Below are 22,069 nucleotides of genomic sequence, written 5' to 3'. Positions count from 1 at the left end.
AGACAGTTTTTGTTAAAAAGAAACAAATGGAAAGTTGGTTGTCTTAGCTAACGTTACTTTCCTAGCCCTGTACAGCTCATTCCTTAGATTTAAGATTAAATTTATGCCAAGTGTGGTAAATAACTTATGTGAGTAGAGTGTAAAATGAACTAGAACCATACAGACATTTGTTGTGGGGGGCTGTAATCCTAGTGGAAACACAACTGTGCATATTCTCCTGTGCAGAAGTGGATTTTTTTAAAAATAGTTTGAGCATGATCGCCTACTTTTAGAGGCTCGTCTTAAGTAAAAAAAAACTTCTGTTAAAACGTTTTTGTAGGTTATAAAGACAACAATACTCAAGACTTCCATTTCTGTATCTCCAGCTTGAAGTTGAAAAACTCTACTGTAAAGAAGAAACAGCTCCTGCATGAAACATTAAAATTGATTACTTTTTAAATCAGTCTCAAAAGACAAGAATGAGCATCAGATGTATTTCATGCAGGGTATTTCTCTTTCACCCATGATTTACTCATTTATCCTCCATGTCATTCCACTTTCATGAGATATTCCCAATTCACAAAAGCCTGGGAGCCATGAAGACAACAGGATTATGGGATTTGTCATTTTATGGGCAGCTAAATGCAATCTATACTTACTCCTGAGGCTTGTAGTTCATGCAGGAAGGGATGCAGAGTAACCAAAGACACAACGTGAAACAATAGGTTTTGTGTCTCTTCTACTGTCCATTACTCTCCCGTCATTTATTGATATGTCTCTTAGTAACTGTTCTGAAAACTAGGCCAGTGTTTTTTGTGTGTGGTAACTCTGTACTAGCGCAGCAGGAGGAGGCTTCAGAGGTAATCATTTAGAACTCTGAGTGAATAATCAATGGAGCACACAGCTGTTCAGAATAACACAGTTATGTAAAGGCATGCTGACTGGTGGTTTATGGCCGTATGATTCACTCCATTCACACTGAATAATGCTTTATTTATTGCTTTGTTTTGGTTTTATTTATTGTTTATTCACTTTATTGCTGTGTCACTTGACTAAACAGTTATGGCACCACAGAAGTCGTCTCACTTCTCACTTCTTTCACAATATTTGGGGCCTGTTCTACAGCTGAGTTTCTAGAGTTTTGGAATTTGTGATACTGCCTTGCCAAACTCCAGAGGCTTCTCCAGCAAGCTAAATATGGATCCATCTGTGACTTACATCCACGCTTCATTTTCCTCCAAACTGCGAACAAACACCATCACTGTGCTGAAGATTCTCAGGCGCTCTCTCCCTCACTTATACAAATACATTTTCAGTAACTTATATTACATATAACATATAAGGCATATTATGTATTCCATATAATGCCTATAACTTTACTATATTATAATATATATATATTATAATACAGTGATAAAGTCTAGTCTAAATCTAATCTGCCAGGCCTAATAAACCACACTACACTAATATTACAGTTTCCCTCCCAAAAAAAAACAAACAGAACTACCAGCATTAAAATAATCACTAATGATCGTCATTATTATTTATCACTGAATTGTTGATGTTTTTATTTTTTAGCTTGTTTAATAAAAGAAAGATGCATATTTAAATGAAAATTATTGATATGGCCATAGAGTGCTTGTTTATTTAGTGCTAAACATGGTCATTTTTGATACTGCTGTTTAAAAAATAATCAAAGAATCATTAAATGCCTTAGACAAAGTATCGGATCAGGACTCAATCGGAGCAGAAACTCAAAATCTAATGATTTCGATTTGGGGGCAAATATATTTAATCAGGACATCCCTATGTGTAAATATAAGTCCATGTTCAAATAAGATAAAAAGTTAGATAAAACTAGAAAAAACATAAATCAAATAAATCTGAAAACATCCTTATTTAAAGTACAGTACAAACTATTAGCTTCAGAATTAAATGTGGAACATGTGCTGCTCTCAGTAAAATGGAAAACATTAGCTTATGTAAACAGACAATCCATGAGACACCTTGACTCACCCCCTCCAGAGAGCTTTTCCCAAGTTAATAATCAAGGTCAACACTCAGACGTGTATCTGAATTTTAAATGTGCATGGATGGTTCTGCGGGCCCTGAGGTGGACGGTTATAAATCACAGTGTTCTTCTGGTGAAGGCGACTCTGCACACAGCTCGCTGGACCACGGCTACGACCTTCCACACTTTACAGGCCAGGCTGCTGTGTTTAGCTGACTGAAGACAGACAGCAGGCGGGACAGCGAGCGGGAACGAGTCCCATCCACTTCCTGAAGATCAAAGTGGCAGCTCCTCATAGAATACAGTCTAAACAAGACAAAGCGCATCACTGCTTACAGCTGGGTATCCTTTTAAAATGTCCAATATAGATACAGATACGATACTTTTAATTTAATATCAATAGCTAGGCCTGTCTCGATAATCATTTTTTGTGGACGATATATCGTCCCAGAAATTATTGCGATACACAATATTTTGGTATTTTTAGGACTATTAAATTCCACTGACATAATGATAACAGAATAGCATAAAAAAGCAATTCTCTTTCACTTTTTAAAGACAACAAACATTTTTGAATTAATCAATTATTATAATTAGTTTGGGAATTATATACTTATTTTTTCACCTACTTTAGTCCACACAGTGTATATGAAGTCACAGTTATAGAAGCATAACTGGCTGAAATACTGTTCATTGTTATATATGTAAACAAACATACAAACAAACACAAAGGACAATATCACGGTTATCAAAAATGATTGAGGTCATGTTTATTTATTGCACGATAAATCGATATTGCGATTATTGTGACAGGCCTACCAATACCCAAACAATAGTTTTCTCGTTACATTTTTGATTAGAAAAAGTGATGATTTTTCTCACAAAACATATTTCTTTAATAGTCGACATGTGTAATCTCATTCTCATACTGTCATACTGGAAAAAATCCAGTCCAGACCATCCAACCTAAATTAATTTTATGATTACAAATCACTATTGTACTGCCAAACCAAAGGGCGACTGCGTATCGACATTTTGAACGTGGATGAATCTTTTAAAGTAGATCCAGACTTTAGAGCACTTCATCACGTTTACCTGACTGTGAGCGCTCTCCACATTTGCCACATTTTTGTGCGTTTCATGCAAAGTATGGAAAATAAGCACAGATTGTTTTTATATCTTTTGGTACCATCTTTTGGTGCCAAGACTTTTTAGTCTGTCCTTTTTTTTTGGTATCGAATTTCAATATGCAGTCCCATCACGGCTACATGATGATTCTCTGTCTCAGGGCTGCTACAACCTGTATTAGTACACCTGTCTACAGGTTGGCTGGCAAAAGAAGCCCTTTAAAGTTGGCCTGACAATAACAATGGTCTGGAAAATCAGCAACAGACTACTGTGCCCTCTGTCCACACTGGCTTGGGGATGTAATAAGGTTTTTATTGCCCTTGTTCCCTCTGTAGACTAGAGGATATCCCCTGTTGAATGGGGGTTCTTGCTGGAATGAGCAAATTAAATTGTCCCTCTCTCATACAGTTTACTGTAGACTCAGGTAATCACATACCCTTCCCCTGTATCCTGTGCCCCTCTACCTCTCTGTGAAAAGAGAGAGTCTCTTCTGATAATAAGTCTTAGACCAGCTACGTATAACAAGGCCCTGAACCTGAACTAATAGAAATGTATGCTGGGAACACATACTGGTGTATTATGAAGTGAATAAAAGTTGATATACTATTCATAAAATCTGCCGTAATTTACTTACAGCACATTTAGCGTACCAAGATAAGAGTCCTCTCATTTCCATGATCATCGGAAAGGTGCAGACCTTCCCTTCCCTGTGATTATTCTGAGGTGTTATCTTGTGAGTGAGGTTAACATTCCTCAATCCACACTGTCACATGTGTACCAGCTGTTATGGAAGGCATTACTATCCACAGTGGACAGCGCAGTAGTTGTAATGATCGTGACCAGCAGCATCTGGCTAGAATTTCCTGTGAAATCACATCTAGGGCTGCAATGATTTGTTGATATAATTGTTTGTCAATTATAAAAATTACATGACTCCATATTCCAGTATTGACAGAAGACATAAACAGAATGGGAGAGGGGTAAAAGCTTCACTCAACTTTTCCTGTGTCTCTAAAATTGCCCAAATACAACAGAACTAACTGTGATATCATAACAATTGTGATGAACAATATTATCATCATATTTTATACCATTTAATGCCAGTAAAACAGTACTAATATACTATTATTACTATATTAACACACTAATCGAATAATAATGCAGTTATACTGTTAAACTGGTAATTACTGAGAATATTCTGACATTGGAATCGGAAAGTTTTAAACATAAAAACGTTTAATAGTTTAAACAGAGTTGACATACTGGCTAATTTATATAAATATTAACTAAAAAAATATATAATACTATATTATAAATATAAATAAATAAATAAATAAATAAATTAACACTACTGAGGTCAGCAAAATGTATTAAGGTCATTTCCATACACTGTACAATCAGTCAAAAATGTAATTCACATGATATGCCTACAGCCACATTCAATCCTGAATCTCTGAATGTTAAGCCACAATGTTTTCAAAACTAAAGCAAACATATTAATGTACAAATTCTCCACTCGAATTAATGGAGGGCAGAGTACGCTCGCCTAAATTGCTGTTTTCATGGCAACCACGGCACTAAAGTCGGAGATAAATAGTGGTCTATTTATAGACTTGTTAAGTGCTTAATGTCTTTTCATAATTCACGTGTTTCACCTTTTGATCGCTAATGGATTATGCTTGCAGCAGGACAGGCGTTTGGACACTGGGCAGCATTGTTTGGACCCGTTGAGTTCAGTCCCTATTACTGAGCTCAGGCAAAGCTGCTAATGTAGACTAGCACTAACGAGGTGCACCGCTAATCCTCGCCATAGGCATTTCTACCACAAACAAATACCTTATATAGCAAGCGCTCATTCCGTTCAGCAGGCTGGTGTCACACCAGCGACATTCCACAAGTTTATAATTTGGAACAAGAAGCAACGGGAATGTAACCTCTTCTTCCAGGAGGATGAAGGTTCTGGGAGCCAACAGAAATGTGGAATTACCCAGCAGCGCTTGGAATCGTGAAAGTCGTGTGTAGTCTAGTGAGTGTAATGATGTGTCTAGAGTGTATTTCTCTTAATAAACACGTACAATTTAGACAAAATATCTACGTCTATGCTTCTGCAATACTGCAAAACATTTGTATAATACAAATCACACACACACACACACACACACACACACGCACCGCATACACACCCACAAACATCACAACTGAGTCAGCGCCATGGCCTTACTCGCAGCAGACGCTGTTGGCCCATTTCAGCACCCCTGCTTTAAAGAGTGGAAATTTGGCACTGGCAGATCATAAACATATGTTGGACATATTAATAAAGCACATTTACGATGCTCACTTGCCCGGCCTATCCAGAGTTGTTTGCTCATGTTTACTGCTTTAACACTTCTCATGTGGCTCTCACCAAAATAAAGCGCAGCACTAAATGTAACCCGAATGTCCTCACACTTATTGCTTTCGCTAATTACAAAACCGAGCGAAAAATGCAAACTGCTGGCAGACGGACAAAGGAACCAGCCAACCCTGAGCTCGGAGCAGGCTGGGCAGCAGAGGGGTGGGCCGAGACTGGCTGCCAGATCAGTCCCACTGAGCCAATGTTTCCTGGGTCCTATCCCCCGGCTGATTCTCACAGCTCAACCTCAAGACTTCTGTTTCGACCAATTAGTGCTCTGATCATTGTACGGCTTACAGCTTAAAACCCTGCCCCCTGCTCAGGTACTGCTGACAATCTGGGAAAGATACAACACAACTTAGCCAAGCTCAGCTCTTTCAGATCTTAGTTTATAAACACAGATCACCAATGCTTAATCAATGATTAAGTTCTTGTTCAATCAAAAAAAGTTTGTTATATGTCATCAAACTGATAAATAAAAACCTGTGGTCTATACAACTTTTATATATCAACTTTTAATGAAAGTCAATTTAAAAAGAAAGGGTGTAATTTACACACTCTTAGTTTCCAAGTTTGCTTTGCTGAGAAGCTCAGAAGTGCTGCGCCGCTAAAATAGCAATTTGCCAAAGTAAGAGTGCACCCAGCATTTAAAGAGAATGGCAAGCTTTTGAGCATTTTGAGCATCACATTGTGTAGCATACTTTTCCAGTCGTTATGATAGCAAAGACACACTGATACACTGTCATTTTGGAGCATTTCTATTCCATTTATCCCACACTTTCATTCAATTAAAAGAGAATGTATAAAAAAAACGTATTAACATATGTAAAAAAGCCAAAAATGGAGATACAAGGTTTTCGCATGGCAGAATTAATAATCATTCCCACAAAACATGTTTTCATGCATTTTTGGCATGGCATAACTTATTATAGTTGATCAATTAATGTTCCAAACAACTTGCTTGATTATGAATTATTTAATTATTATTTAAACAACAACTTTTTATTGCGTCTAGTTGGTTAAGGGGAGGGGCTTATATAATGATCGTACTGCGAGGGGTTGAGATTTTTTGGAGGGTTTATTTTCTTAGAGGGCCAAGAATGTTTCTGAACTCAAACAAAATACAAAAATCAGACAAAACATTTCCATGCTGTTTGTAAATTTCCCCGATGTGGAACTAATAAAGGATTATCTTATCTTAGAATCTTTTACTCTGATTTAAAAACAGCCTGAAGCCTGAAAATGTGTATTTTTCTAGTTTAACCACCAAAAACACGGCCTGATGGTTGCAGCAATTTCTGATACGACGTTAAGAGCAGCTTGAGGTCCTTATTTGGAAGACAAGAGTTAGAATCTCATCCCTCTTATCACAGCCAAGTGTGTTCATATTGCCACATATCTATGTGAATACTGGAGAATCATGCTGCTGGAGGGAGATCTGAGGAAGATGCCCTTGCCTGGAACCACAGCGTAATGAGAAGCTCGGTATTTTACACTTCTTTTAATGACTACTTCTCCTGGAGAACAATCTGTAATTTATGGGACATTTTTAAACCCAGTAGTGAGCAGAAGATTTTGCATCTAAAAGGAGCAACGGCTCAATCAGATGCTCAGACGCTCACATACATATTCATGAGCGTAGACATTCATGCACATCCAAACCAAACCTTCAAACCAGCTTCTAACAGAAAGAAAAGCTTAGTTATTCATTTCAAATATAAATATCCAGTATATTCTTTATCTAGGCCGGGGATCCTCAGCCCTACTGTTCCTCTTCTGCAGCACAAGCGTTTGTTCATGCACTTGATACGAAGACTGTTGAGGTATCATTCGGTTGCCGTGGCAATGGCTCGGGGTTATCTTCGTGGCTGGGACAAACACAGTGACGCACACTGCAGAATCTCCGCATTACATGCATGCATCTATGCATTAACAATGGCTTGCTATGATCCTGCATTAAGAGGTCAGTGTAATAACATTAACTAGGATTGTTTTTAAAAAGGCCTATTATTCTACTTTTTTCAGTGTACCTTACATTTTTCTCCTGAGGTCCACTTATGATGTTTGTATGAGTTTGAGTGCCAGAAACTAGGGATGCAACAATATTTGGAAACCAAATATATTTGCCAACTGTAAATATGCGTCTTAAAATGGCAAAAAAAATGTTGGTGTTCGGTAGGAATAAGTGAATAAACTAATTTAATAAAAAATCCTTTACTTGTTTATTTGTGCAATTATCCATGACTCATTGTTTTCACTAACGTTACGATTTGTTCAGAAGCAGCAGGACCCCTCCCCCTCCACAGCCTTCAGCAGCCAAACAGAACAACCGAAACAACCAACAAAGAGCAGACAAGCACACAAACGGCAGGATTAAGTTCATTTTTTATATTCTACTTACAAAAAAATAAATAAAGGTTTCAGAGATGTATAGTAACGAAGTAGAGCTACTTTACTGCTGTGCTTAAAGCAGCACTAGGTAGGATTTCCTTGATTTTTGATCTTTTTAAAGAAGTAAAATTACAGCTTGAAACTCACTGCAGCGCTGCATTGAGGTGTAATAGGAGGAATAGCGGTGCTCTCGTGTCTGTGCCAGAGCTCCTCTGAGCTCAAACCAGACTCTGTAAGTTTACCGAGGCGGCCGCGACCAACGCTCGCAAGAACTGCGACCTGCTTTCCGACCTTTAGTTCTAACAGTTCTACAAGGACTACTGGTTCATTCTTTAAAAACTAACATACAGACACTCTGGCAGAAGCTGGAAAGAGACCAAATATGTCTGTGAAAGCCAGAAAACGAGAAAGAGAAACTAATCCGCCTGAAACATTTATTACACTCTACAACTGTAGAGGGAGCCCACGAGCACAAAATCTCAATCCTACCTAGTGGAGCTTTAAGTACTAAAATAATTTTACTTTTATTTTTACAATTTTAAAAATGTTAGGAATCATTCTAAACCCACATTTTCACTAAATCCAGAGCGGTAGATGCTCTGCACTGTCACCGGGTTTAATTAAGATGCTTATCACTGAGTGAATAAAGATAACGATGCTTTGATAAGAACATCTCGCTGATCCCGTTCTGCCTTTCACTCTAAGAACTTTTCACTGCTTTCTGTAATAACTACATAACACAATACTGTACTTTTACTCTCAGTACTTCACTACTACATCTTACAATAAACTACTTACGCAAAACTTAAGTATAAAAATACGGTTGAATACTTTAGTCCTTCTACTTAAGGGTGGAGCTTAAAGAACACTTCAACTTCTACTCAAGTAAAATTTTTGGTGGAGTACTTATTGAGTACTTTTACTCAACTCTGGGTCTTTAGTACTTTAACATTTCTATACATGTTTCTGTTCAAAAATACGAGATTCACAGGGCGAATTCAAGGCTAGGCTAACTTTACCATGTCTGTGTTTCTCTGTGTAAGTTTCAATCACATGTGACTTGAATAGCAATGCTGGAATAAGTGCACTGCTCATGTAAATGTATGATTAGAATAGCTCTTCTGAGGTAGACATCATGCTAAATGTGTGACTACAATAACACTGCTTAAATATATATCCATGATTAGAACAGTAGCACTGCTGAGGCAAATGTAGCATATTTTGTTAGTTTGTCTGCTAGAATATTACAATGTTAAGTGTAAATATTTTTTAATTAACTGCCTTTTTGGAACAGCAAGATAAAAATTTCTTTAGACTATAAAAATATGGATGAAAAAATTTAAGAATACCTGAGGAAAACCCATGTTTGTTGTTTTGTATTTGGTTGTCTATTTTTTTATACTGCTTGGTTTCAGTCAATTTTTTGACAATTTTAACCTTTCTTTTTCTTTTATTTACCAGTAAACTGTTGCACCTTTAAAATTACAAATAAGGATTATATTTTCTGAAGTAACTCTGGTGGGTGACTGCTACATTTAACTTTAATGTAACTGAATGGAGAAAAGGTAAAAATATATAAACATCATATCACAAAGAGACCATCAAGACCATCAAGGGGTTAAAAATGCCTGTTTTTTGCTCTTTAGTTTCCATAATTATACTGTAGTGACTATGTAAAGAACCAAACTTTAAAAACTTTAGCTATGTTTTTATACTATCTCAAAATATTACTTTAAACAGGAGATCCAAAATAATTTTTATAACATGGTCTTTCATGGAGCTCACATGAAAATTTTGTTGTGCATAATAAGAATGCCCAAGTCAAAGAGAAAATACAATTAATAAAAAAAAGAACTTTTCAAATCTAATTAAACATTTTAAATATATATTTAATACTGCCTATATTTGACAGATAATATACTTTAGAAAAACAGTAAAAGAACATCAACAAACTGAATTCAGCCTGCAGGCTTCAGTCTAGGAAGAACTGCTCTACAGAAAACATGCCATTTTCACTAAAACTCAAGATGAATATCAGGTATGTCTCAAATTTACAAGTAATGATATTCACTTCCCGCGTCTCCAGCCATAAATCCAAACAATATGAGGGAAAGTTGGACGTATCAGCGTGACAAGAGCGTGAGCCAAATTTATAACACCATACACATCCAATAAAACCAAGAAACCATGATCTCTGCCCAAACTTAAACTGCATTTCATATCACACTGTGTGTATGTGTGTTTATAACAAATGCACAGTTTGAATCATCTCAGGTCTGTGAATAAAAAAAGACTACAGAAGATCTCTGAGGTCAAATAACAGGAATGAATCTTAATATACTTAATTATGTTACTCACAAAAGGTACTCTTTGTAAAACATGAAGTACAAAACTCAACAGCTGCCAAAGAAACCTCAACTCGGAGGAAAAAATGAGAGCAAAGCAAGATAATCCCATTCCTTCACAATAATTAGCATAATGGCACCATCATAGTCTTCGCTCGCCAACTCAATAACATCGGCTCATTATCCATGCCACGTAATCATGCAAACTCTCAAGTAAGTGCCTTATGCAATACTGCGCCAGTGCCGTTCTCCCACCTCTTCAAGAACTAATTGCCCGAGTGTCACAGCTGCCAATCAAAAGTGAAAGAGAATCCACTCTGGGTGGGCCGAGCTGGTTGATAGTAGAGACGATGAGACGATGTGTCCCCTTTTGGCTTCCTAGCCAAGAAGACTGTTTATGCCTTCAATGCTCACACATTGAACTGAAGAAATTGAAGCCCCACTTTATAATAAGTGTCTCTAATAACTGTGTAGTTACACATTAACGGTCCATGTAATAACAGTGTATCTATTGGTGTATAAAGGACAATTAGACATGGCAAAAGTTTTGTCCATCTTCCCTTAATAAAATCTAAATAATTGTATAATTATTAATTATATTAATAAACAAAGTACCCAAGTGCAGTCACATAGACCATCAAAAATGTTATAATGATGAAACTGGCACTCGTCAGGACCACCCCAGGAAAGGAAGAGCAAGAGTTTCCAGGAAGTTCCAGCCTCAGAAACCGCAAGTTAACAGCTCCCCAGATAAGAGCACATAAATGCTTCACAGAGTATTTTTAAGGTGTGTCCAAACTTTGACTGGTACTGTATAGGAAGGGAATATAGTCAGATTTGGGCACAACGTTTTTTTGTTCTTCTTCTGTGGATGAATGTTTGATATGGTTGTAGTCAGCACATCATTATAGTTAAGTTTAAGTTTTTTTCTGTTTTAATGTTTTTTTTTTCTCATCACATTTCTAATTTTATTTTATTAAATTATAATTTTTTTAATAGAGAAATTTTAGGTTTTTAATTAATTACATCATCTCTGATTGATTGGTCTAAATGAATCCCATTCATTATCAATGAATCTAAAATTTAATTGTAGCTAAGGAAGAAATTATGGAACATATAACTGGCATAGACTTAAAAGCTTACTGTAATAAATATCCAAATTTCATTTCACTAATTTCACTACGTATATGAAGTTTTTTGTTTGGTTTTGGTTTGTTTGTTTGGTTCTAATAAAAAATGCACAGTATGAGGATAAAACTGGTTAGCCCAAACCACTGGATGCCACAATACTGCCTTCACCCTTCTGAGACAGACAGCAGCACAGTGTACCCATCCACAGTCTGTCATAACCCATCTCACCTGTCTCATCACACTAGACGTCTCATCACCCTTCACCCCATACAAACTCACTCTGCACCGTGCACTCTACTTAACTTGCGTACTGGAGCTATAACTAACAGCTCAGTCACACTGTACTACACTAATAATATTCATATATATATATATATATATATATATATATATATATATATATATATATATATATATATATATATATATATATATAGATAGCATATTAATACAATGATACATTTCTCACTCTCCCCTTATCACCACATATTTACAATATGATATTATTTTAGGGCCATATTGCCCACCTCTACAACACACAACAGTAAACAAAAAATTAAGAATGACCAGAGAAACTGTAACCAAAAAATGTAGTCTCTCACACAGAGAAGCAGCACAGAGAAATGTTTTGCAACAGTTTCTCTGGTTTTGTTTATTCTTTGCTGGGCTATATAGCCCCAAAAATTTTCTTACAATATTTCATGGATTTTTTTTTTTTTTTTGCAATATAACAAAACTTTAAATTGGGTGAAAAAAAATAAATAAATCAAGAATACACTACTGCAACAAAATCTGGACCCTGGACCCGTTTATACTATTGGTACATACCTCTAAGTCTCTAAGTCTAACTGCATTATTAATTCACATCTACAGTGAACCCATACCTTGCTTGAACTTGCTTGGACTGAAATAATCCACCTGGTTCACCTCCATTCGTGTTCTATGATCTCTGAGCCAGGACCCCACTGAGCATTCCTGCTCTTGTTTATGTCACCTGAACGTGCAGCGGCCACCCTGTGATTAGCACACATATCATGTTATATTAGTAAGCATATGGCCTCGCCACGAGTCGCCCGAACCGGGCAGCTGGGATATTATTGTTTGCCTGGATGGAAGCAGCCTGGTTCCTCCATGTGCCCACAAACACTCGCTGCTGTATTTATGATATTCACAAAGCTCACATATTCACAGAGTTCTGCTGCTAGGAACAGCTGCAGCGCATACATGAGAGATCTATGAGAGTCCCTTCCTTCTGCCCGAGCTAATGATTTATGGAGTTTTGGAAAGTGGTCCTACATCTGTTTCATAAAGGATTTAAAATGGGTGTGGAGATGCTTACTGGATGCAAGCAGAGCACAGAGTGCGCATAAAACTGTGACTCGCTTAAGTCTTAACTATGATTTACAGACAGATTCAAATTTCCTCTCTGGATAATTTTGGGAGTATTGTTGTACACACTACAATTAAAGGGGAGGGCTGGTAGAGTGGTCTCCAAACATAAAGACAAGAGGTGAGCAATGTAGCACACACATTATATATTATGATACTCAAAGATAAATAAATGTACTCAATAAATCACCAGAACTCCGAGCTTCTTGAAAATCATAAATATAATTCGCTCTGATGACATTTGGCAAAAGATATCGGAGCATCCGAGCCTTCACTACCAGCCTCTGCAACAGCTTCTTCCCACAGGTCGTTAGACACCTCAACACACAGGGACTAAATAGAAGCCCACCCATCACCCACCACAGATTAGCTGCTCACCAGCCAGTTTATTCCACCTGCCTCGGACTAGTTGCTCACTCTCACCTGAATCTATCAGTGCTGTGTGTCCATATAATGACTTCTAACATTCATTTATAAGCTGTCTGACCAGAGGAGGATGGGCCCCCCCTTATATATTATCCATGATACTACATGTGATAGTATAAGGTACTAGTATAGTATAATGTAAGTCTTGGTTCCTCCCAAGGTTTCTTCCTGCAGCTCTAAAGGGAATGTTTCCTTGCCTCTGCAAAAAGCGATATATTAAAATAAATAAATAAAAACGTTCATTTTTTTTTTACTTTATTTCGATGCTGATGCCACACTGAGCACACTATCCTAAGGCTAATCATCTGGGGCCCATTATAAAACTCTGCTTCAAAAAGGTCCTTCTGATCAGAGTCTCTTCTTGTGTTTTAAAAAGGTCTGTCGAAGCACTTTTTGGCAGCCACACTCGTCATCTGGCCAGTTGGAGGCAAAGCAGGCCAAACAGAGCCCACAGCACGTGTTTATGGTCCTTCAGGGCACATCCGTCTGCTCCAACCGGAGCCCCTAATAATGCCACTGACACTCAGCTGGCAGAACGAGGCCTAACTGAGTAAACATGAGTGAACATGAGTTATCACCAAAAAAAAAAAGCTCAGTGGAGTCAACACAACCACTAAAAAGGCCTAATGGAGTTCATACTCACAACAAAAACAGGCATAAAAATAAGCAAATCAAGTTATCTAACTAACATATATCTCACTTCCTAGATGAAGATATAATATCTGATGTATTACTCTTGAATTACTTAATACAGGTCATTAAATTACCTTACAAGTTATGCCAAAGCCTTCAAATTTCTTAGTAATCAAGGGTTAATATCGGTAAAAAAAAACAAGCAAGACTCAAGACAGCTATCAAAAAACAGATGGGACACATACAGGGCCAGAACACTTACACGAAAACATGACGCATTCATTTCTCACTCATATCTGTCCAGATACAACAAAGAGAAAAAAACTCAAGTGGACTGACCGATAGTTCTTTACCCTAAAATCTCCCAAAGGGAGCAGAGACGCTGAGATTATGGAGTATTTTTACTAGCATCTGAGCACGGGATATGGTAAAAACGGCTGCAGTGCCTCTAGAGACAAAGCTTAAGAGTCTGAGAAATAAGGGAGGGGACGAACAGCCACACAAGCTGAGCACACAAAGTTCTCCTCCTCTACACACGACGGCATTGTGTCAGCCTCTCTGCACAGCTTTTCTAGACCTGATATTTGTCAGTCTTGTAATAAAATAGTGTTAAAGTCATTTTCAGCACAAATGCACATGAGGATGTGAAATGTGGCACGTCCAGACATGTCCAAGATTATATAGGTTATATGCAAGGTTTATGTAATAATATTTGCCAGTATGATTGTGTTAGAGGTGAAAATTTCAATTTAATGCAGTGTTACTGTTCTTTTCTTTTAATTTCCCATACTCAGGTCCTGGCCTGTCAATGTCATTTATTTTGTGATCAGTCATACAGATAGAAATGATGTGTCTCCAGCATTTTATTACACAATTCCATGCCATAGCTTATTTTTCCTGCATTTATTTATTTTTTTATATAAATGTTACAAAGCCTATTTATATCCAATACAATGAGGTATTACATTACATACAAGTGGATCATAAATGAAATTATATATATGTGCAAGAATATGTAAAGACGTACATTTGGATTTTTATATTCTTAATACATTCTTACATTCTAGTTGTGATCTTACTTTGGTGCTTTTGGGCAATTTTATGTAGAATAAAAAATAGGTACAAAACAAGGTAATATCCCAAATAGAAGTGTGAAAAAATATATAAATTCATGCTATAAATGGCTATGGGTTAGGACCATCCAAAATGATTTTTAAAAAAGTGTGAAAAGGGTAGTCTCTTTTTTTGACATTATACTGTTTCATAAAACATTGCTACATAAATGAAGAAATACTCTTATTTCCTTTACTGTGGATTATGTGTGAAAGATCATGACCTGACCTAAAGGCATGACCTGCAGGCTGACCTTAAAATCCCACCAGTCTATTCTTCACAATTACCTCTGATGCAAACACAAACACATATGGATTATAATTTATTAGACAAATAACAGAAGCATATAACCCAGTCACATTACACATTCTGCCTTTAGTATATAATTTGGCATAATTTATCAGCATATACCTTTTTTAATTCTATTGATGCATCTATACAATATTTAGAGATGCACAGTATATTATATATCATATATACATATGTACACATATATGACATATATGTGTGTGTGTGTATTAGGGCTGCATGATATTGTGAAAAACTGACATTGCAACATGTTTTTGTTTTGTGAGTTTGTGACACATCACCATATTGATAAGATTGGAGTAAAATAAATAATACTGGATATATATAATAGATATAATGACTAAGATCACATTTTATAATGAGTCATGCAGTTAAACACTGATAATAAAAAACAATACTATTATTTTTTCTATTTGCTGAGGGCTACCCTTGACGAGTTCTGAGTTTAAATAATGGTGATTGATCATATGTTTATAACATTTTTATAAAATTATTATGTTTATAAAAGTTTTTAAAGCAACCATTTACCCATGCAACATGACAGCATTTTCATGGTGCATCTCTAATATGTAAAAAAAAAATATACCTGTACTATACATACATATACATTAAGATTTCAACATTACCTTTAAACATTTATGATCAATTTCAGTTATGCCATATGTTTTAAACTGAATTGATTTTTAATTTATGTGCCTTTGCCTCTGAACTAACTATCTATAATTTTATTGTGCAGATTTTTAAAAGGCATCAGAATAAAATATTTGCACTAAATCTGCGACAGTGTGACATTATTTTAGTCCAGGCATACGCGCAATATCGAGCTGTATTCCAGTCTATTCCGGGAACGAAAGAAAGTCAGCGAGACTCGTCCTCCCACACATCAGCCATCATTTCCTACAGCTGGAAATGGACTGACACACTGGCTGCTACCCTCTGGCTTATTGACAAGCCCCAGCTCAACACTGTCGCGGTCATACTCTCCCACTGCCTGCTCATCACACTGAACTGACATCTCACAGATCACTAAATACTAGTTAGAGCTCATCTTATCTTACATCACTACAGCATGTTACAGCATGCGGGCATTCTGTTTCATTAAAGAGTAATGAGAAAATACACTGTAGTCAAAAACAGAGTATGCATAGATAAACTTATCTGAGAACATGCATCAGCAAACCCTGTTGGACCTTATTAGACCTTATTGGACTCCTTATTGGTTGTGTGGGTGTCTGATCAGCCATCCGTGAAGAGACATAGAGACAAAGATTGCCCTCAAAAATAACATCTTATATTATTATTGATTTAAATATAAATAATAAATAAATACATATTGTATGTATCTGCCAGAGAATAAAACACACTACCTTAAGCATAAAATGAGAAATAAAAGATTGCCTTCATAATATAACATCTTACATTTAGTTTTAATTACTAATTACTAAATATTATAATAATATGTACTTACTAAACAATAAGTCTTAAGCTAGGCTTTTATATCACTGATATTGATATTCATGATATAATATTGTAATAATGCAGTCACATGATTTAAAGACCTTTGGACTTTTACTACTGTTACTACTACTATTACTGCTACTACGATTACTGCTACTACTACTACTACTACTACTACTACTAATAATAATAATACTAATAATAATAATAATAATTTTTCTCTTTAACATTTTCTACTACTACTACTATTACTGCTACTACGATTACTACTACTACTAATATTAATAGTAATAATACTTTTTTTTCTTTAACATTATCTACTACTGCTACTACGATTACTACTACTACTACTACTATTACTACTACTAATACTAATAGTATTAATATTTTTTTCTTTAACATTTTCTACTACTACTACTACTACTATTACTACTACTAATAATAATAGTATTAATATTTTTTTTCTTTAACATTTTCTACTACTACTACTATTACTGCTACTATGATTACTACTACTACTACTACTATTAATAGTAATAATACTTTTTTTCTTTAACATTATCTACTACTGCTACCACTACTATTACTGCTACTACGATTACTACTATTACTACTACTACTAATTATAATAGTAATTATTTTTTTTCTTTAACATTTTCTACTACTACTACTATTACTGCTACTACAATTACTACTACTACTACTACTACTACTACTACTACTATTACTACTAATAATAATAATAGTAATAATATTTTTTTCTTTAACATTTTCTACTACTACTACTACTATTACTGCTACTACGATTACTACTACTACTACTAATAATAATAGTATTAATATTTTTTTCTTTAACATTTTCTACTACTACTATTACTGCTACTACAATTACTACTACTACTACTACTACTACTATTACTACTAATAATAATAATAGTAATAATATTTTTTTCTTTAACATTTTCTACTACTACTACTACTATTACTGCTACTACGATTACTACTACTACTAATAATAATAATAGTATTAATATTTTTTTCTTTAACATTTTCTACTACTACTACTATTACTGCTACTACAATTACTACTACTACTACTACTACTACTATTACTACTACTAATAATAATAGTATTAATATTTTTTTTCTTTAACATTTTCTACTACTACTACTATTACTGCTACTATGATTACTACTACTACTACTACTACTACTATTAATAGTAATAATACTTTTTTTCTTTAACATTATCTACTACTGCTACCACTACTATTACTGCTACTACGATTACTACTATTACTACTACTACTAATTATAATAGTAATTATTTTTTTTTCTTTAACATTTTCTACTACTACTACTATTACTGCTACTACAATTACTACTACTACTACTACTACTACTATTATTACTACTAATAATAATAATAGTAATAATATTTTTTTCTTTAACATTTTCTACTACTACTACTACTATTATTACTACTAATAATAATAATAGTAATAATATTTTTTTCTTTAACATTTTCTACTACTACTACTACTATTACTGCTACTACGATTACTACTACTACTACTACTAATAATAATAATAATAGTAATAATATTTTTTTCTTTAACATTTTCTACTACTACTATTACTACTACTAATAATAATAGTTATAATATTTTTTTTCTTTAACATTTTCTACTACTACTACTACTACTATTACTGCTACTACTATTACTACTACTACTACTACTACTACTACTACTACTACTAATAATAATAATAATAATATTAATATTATTGATATTTTATTTCTTTAACATTTTCCTATTTATCTGTCAATCATTATGCAGTATATTTTTAAATGCTATTTATTTAACAAGTTTAACAACTACCTTAAATATTGGTGACGTTCATTCTTTCGTAAACAATCACACAATCAAACCCCGAGGGTGATACTGGGGTCAGCAAAATGACTGAGATCATTTCCATATATTGAACCAAACGTGGAAGTCTTAAGCCTTCAATTTCAGCTCTAAAAATACTTCAGTGTAGTCATTAAAAACAGCTCTTTGACGCATGATGATAAGAGTGCTCTTTTCACAGCTTTACACTGAAATACTGTATCAATATACCCTATATTTAATAAGAGCAGAACTGACTGGACCCTAATGGACTATAATTGTGTGTGAATGACTGATCAGCCAACAGATATACAAAAACAGATCCAGTACTGATACAAATCACCTGAAACGGCTCACAGTCTCACACTGTAAACGCTACACTGCCAGATAGAAATAGAACACACGGCAGCTCCCAAACATGAGAAACGTAGCATTGCTGACATCAAACAGCCCACAGTCACAGGGTGTGATGTGATGGTGTTAGGTGTGCATTTCCTCCTGTGAGTTAGTCGAGTGTTTGAGTAGTTTGAGGATGATAGCCGACTTTTAGAGAATCAAAGAACAAGTGATGTTATGTCATCTGCAGTGTGTACTGTGAGAGAGCATTCACATGCCATAACGACACAACGCCAGGAGATGATGTCTGGCTTTTAAAATGCACTGCGGTTTACTGAATTTCTGAATTTATTTGTTTTATGGCCATGCATCGGCAAGAACTTTTTGATATGATATGCATCAAAATTCATAGGCTATGATACAACAGAGCTCCGTAAAAAAATAAGAAACCACTTTAAAATTATCAGTTTCTCTAATTTTTAATAAAATAAAATTGTTTTACTCTACAAACTACTAAATTTTTCCCAAATTCCAAAAAAATACCATTTAAAGCATTCATTTGCAGAAAATGTGAAATGGTCAAAAAAAAAAAAAAGACGCAGAGCTTTTCAGACCTTAAATAATGCAAAGAAAAAAAGTTCATATTCATTTAGAAACAACAAAACTAATGTTTTAGGAGTTCACAAAATCAATATTTGGTAGAATAACCAAGATTTTCAATAAGCTTTCATGAGTCTTGGCATGTTCTCCTCCACCAGTCTTACACACTGCTTTTGGATAACTTTAGGCCACTCCTGGTGCAAAAATTCAAGCAGTTCAGGTTTGTTTTATGGCTTGTGTCCATTCATCTTTCTCTTGATTATATTACAGAGGTTTTCAATGTGATTCAGGTCTGGAGACTGACCATCAATTTATTGGAAATTGGGAGAAATGTCAGTAGTTTTTAGAATAAAACTACAATGTTCCTTTTACTCAAACAAATACCTATAAATAGTCAAATCTAGCCATAACTGAAAGGCTGCCACAATAAACAACCAAACAATTCAGCGCAAGGAGGAGGATAGCTCTATAAATTTACGTAGATTAGTTACGTAGATATGACAATTCATTCTATACACTGTATTCAGACGCCAGCGAACTGCGTCAGTGCTTGTCTCAGGCGTGCAGGATTCCATAAGCGGCGGGACGCTGGCATGACTGAATGAAAAAGCTGTTAACAGCTTGAAATCGCCACATGGCGAATCTGCCATAGCAGCCGAGCGACTAATTAGCAGCCTTCGCCCATTACTGTGAGAAGGATTGAATAATTGACAGCAGCATGTTTGGCCACTTGAACATATTTGAAACCATTTGCTGGTAAGTCTTCAAGGCGGAGTTGGACTTAACCTCATGAGCCGCAAAATTGTGTTAGTACACACCCATTATTAATTAAGAGAATTAGTACATGCCTTTTTTGCACGTTTTGAACTGAGCAAGGTGTACTTTTCCCGTCATTACGATAGCGAAAACAAACTGACAGGCCCTAAATCAAGCTGCGCAGTGCACAGCTGACGGCTCGCCTACAGGTCATTAAAATAGGCCTCTGTTAGCAGCAGGAAGATATGAAAATCATATCAAAATATAAGTTTTAACATATCATGATTTACAGGCAAATTTGGAATATTCTGTTGACACAAATGTGTTTGCCTAAAAGATGAGTGATACTAATTGGGTAGTAAACTCTTCAATATAATGTGCTCAAATAGTGTGTTAACATACAGCTCTGGAGAAAAATAAGAGAGCACTTTCGAAAATGATGAGTTTCTTTGATTTTACCAAATTGAAAACCTCTGGAATATAATCAAGAGGAAGATGGATCACAAGCCATCAAACCAAACTGAACTGCTTAAAGTTTTGCACAAGGTGTGGCATCAAGTTATCCAAAAGCAGTGTGTAAGACTGGTGGAGGAGAACATGCCAAGATGCATGAAAACTGTGATTAAAAACCAGGATTATTCCACCAAATACTGATTTCTGAACTCTTAAAACTTTATGAATATGAACTTGTCATTTTCTGCAAATAAATGCTCTAAATGACAATATTTTCATTTGGAATTTGGGAGAAATGTTGTCCATAGTTCATAAAATAATTTACTAATAATTTAATAATTTCTCATTTTACTCAAACATATCCCTATAAATAGCAAAAGTATTTCATTTTATAATGACTATACTTCTGACATTGTTCTGACTGTCTGTTCTGACTGAATTTTCTATATTCTCTATGAACATTCACACTCCAAAAAATCAGTTTCCCCTACAGTAAAGCTGAACTGTGCAGAAAACCGTCAGAATAATCTTTTCTGCAGACTTTATAAATATTTATCGCGTCATACTCCGGAGGGGCGGACAAAAAAAAATATACATTAAAGTCAACAAGAATCAGAAGGCCACATTAAATTTTCATCACAGGAGTTTGAGATGAGAACGAGGCGAGCCTCCCACTGCCCTTTTCCTCTCGTTCTAAAGGAGCAACTGTGTGCCTCTCTGAGTGGTCCCAGCCTCGCACAAAAGTCCAATAGATGATGTGTCTGATGCTTCAGATAATAGGTCATAATAGGTCATTTAGAAAAGTGCTTCTCTTTCTCCTGCAAGGCCTGCAGAACAAAACAGGGCTGTGCCACTTGTGGGCCGAGACGCGAGAGCAGACTGAAATTTTAAATCTGTCCCCCAGTCATTAACGCGCAGACATTCACAAAACAATGGCATCTGTTATGTGGGCGAGCCCTTTTGCCAAGGCCAGTTTTACACCATGTTTTAGAAACTGTGCTACTGCCAAGGATTCCCATTTTTATAACATGGTCTGTGTGTTATTTTGCAGTTTTCTTTTTTCAATAACTCTAAACAAAAATTATAATTTAATATATGTAATGTATTGATTTTTCTATAATCAGTTTACTATGAAATATTTTTCCTTTCTAGGTCCTATGTTTAAGGATTCATGGATTCAAAGAGACTTTCACATTGTCATTCGCATCAAATGTGGTACATGAGGTGGAACGAACCTGTAATGTCCAGTTCCACCCAAGAGCAATTGTTATGTAGATAAAATAAAATAAGAATAAAATACAATATGAATGAAATAGATAAAAATATA

General features: G+C 35.3%; 1 protein-coding gene across 2 annotated transcripts in view; it reads right to left on the bottom strand.

Annotated features, from left to right (window-relative positions):
* The window catches only part of adcy5 (adenylate cyclase 5), a 111,374-nt gene that overhangs the window by 70,392 nt on the left and 18,913 nt on the right, over positions 1–22,069 (bottom strand). The window lies entirely within an intron of this gene.

Source organism: Astyanax mexicanus, chromosome 11 (assembly GCF_023375975.1).
Source record: "Astyanax mexicanus isolate ESR-SI-001 chromosome 11, AstMex3_surface, whole genome shotgun sequence".
Taxonomy (NCBI): Eukaryota; Metazoa; Chordata; class Actinopteri; order Characiformes; family Acestrorhamphidae; genus Astyanax; species Astyanax mexicanus.
This window is presented reverse-complemented; position numbering and strand designations above follow the sequence as displayed.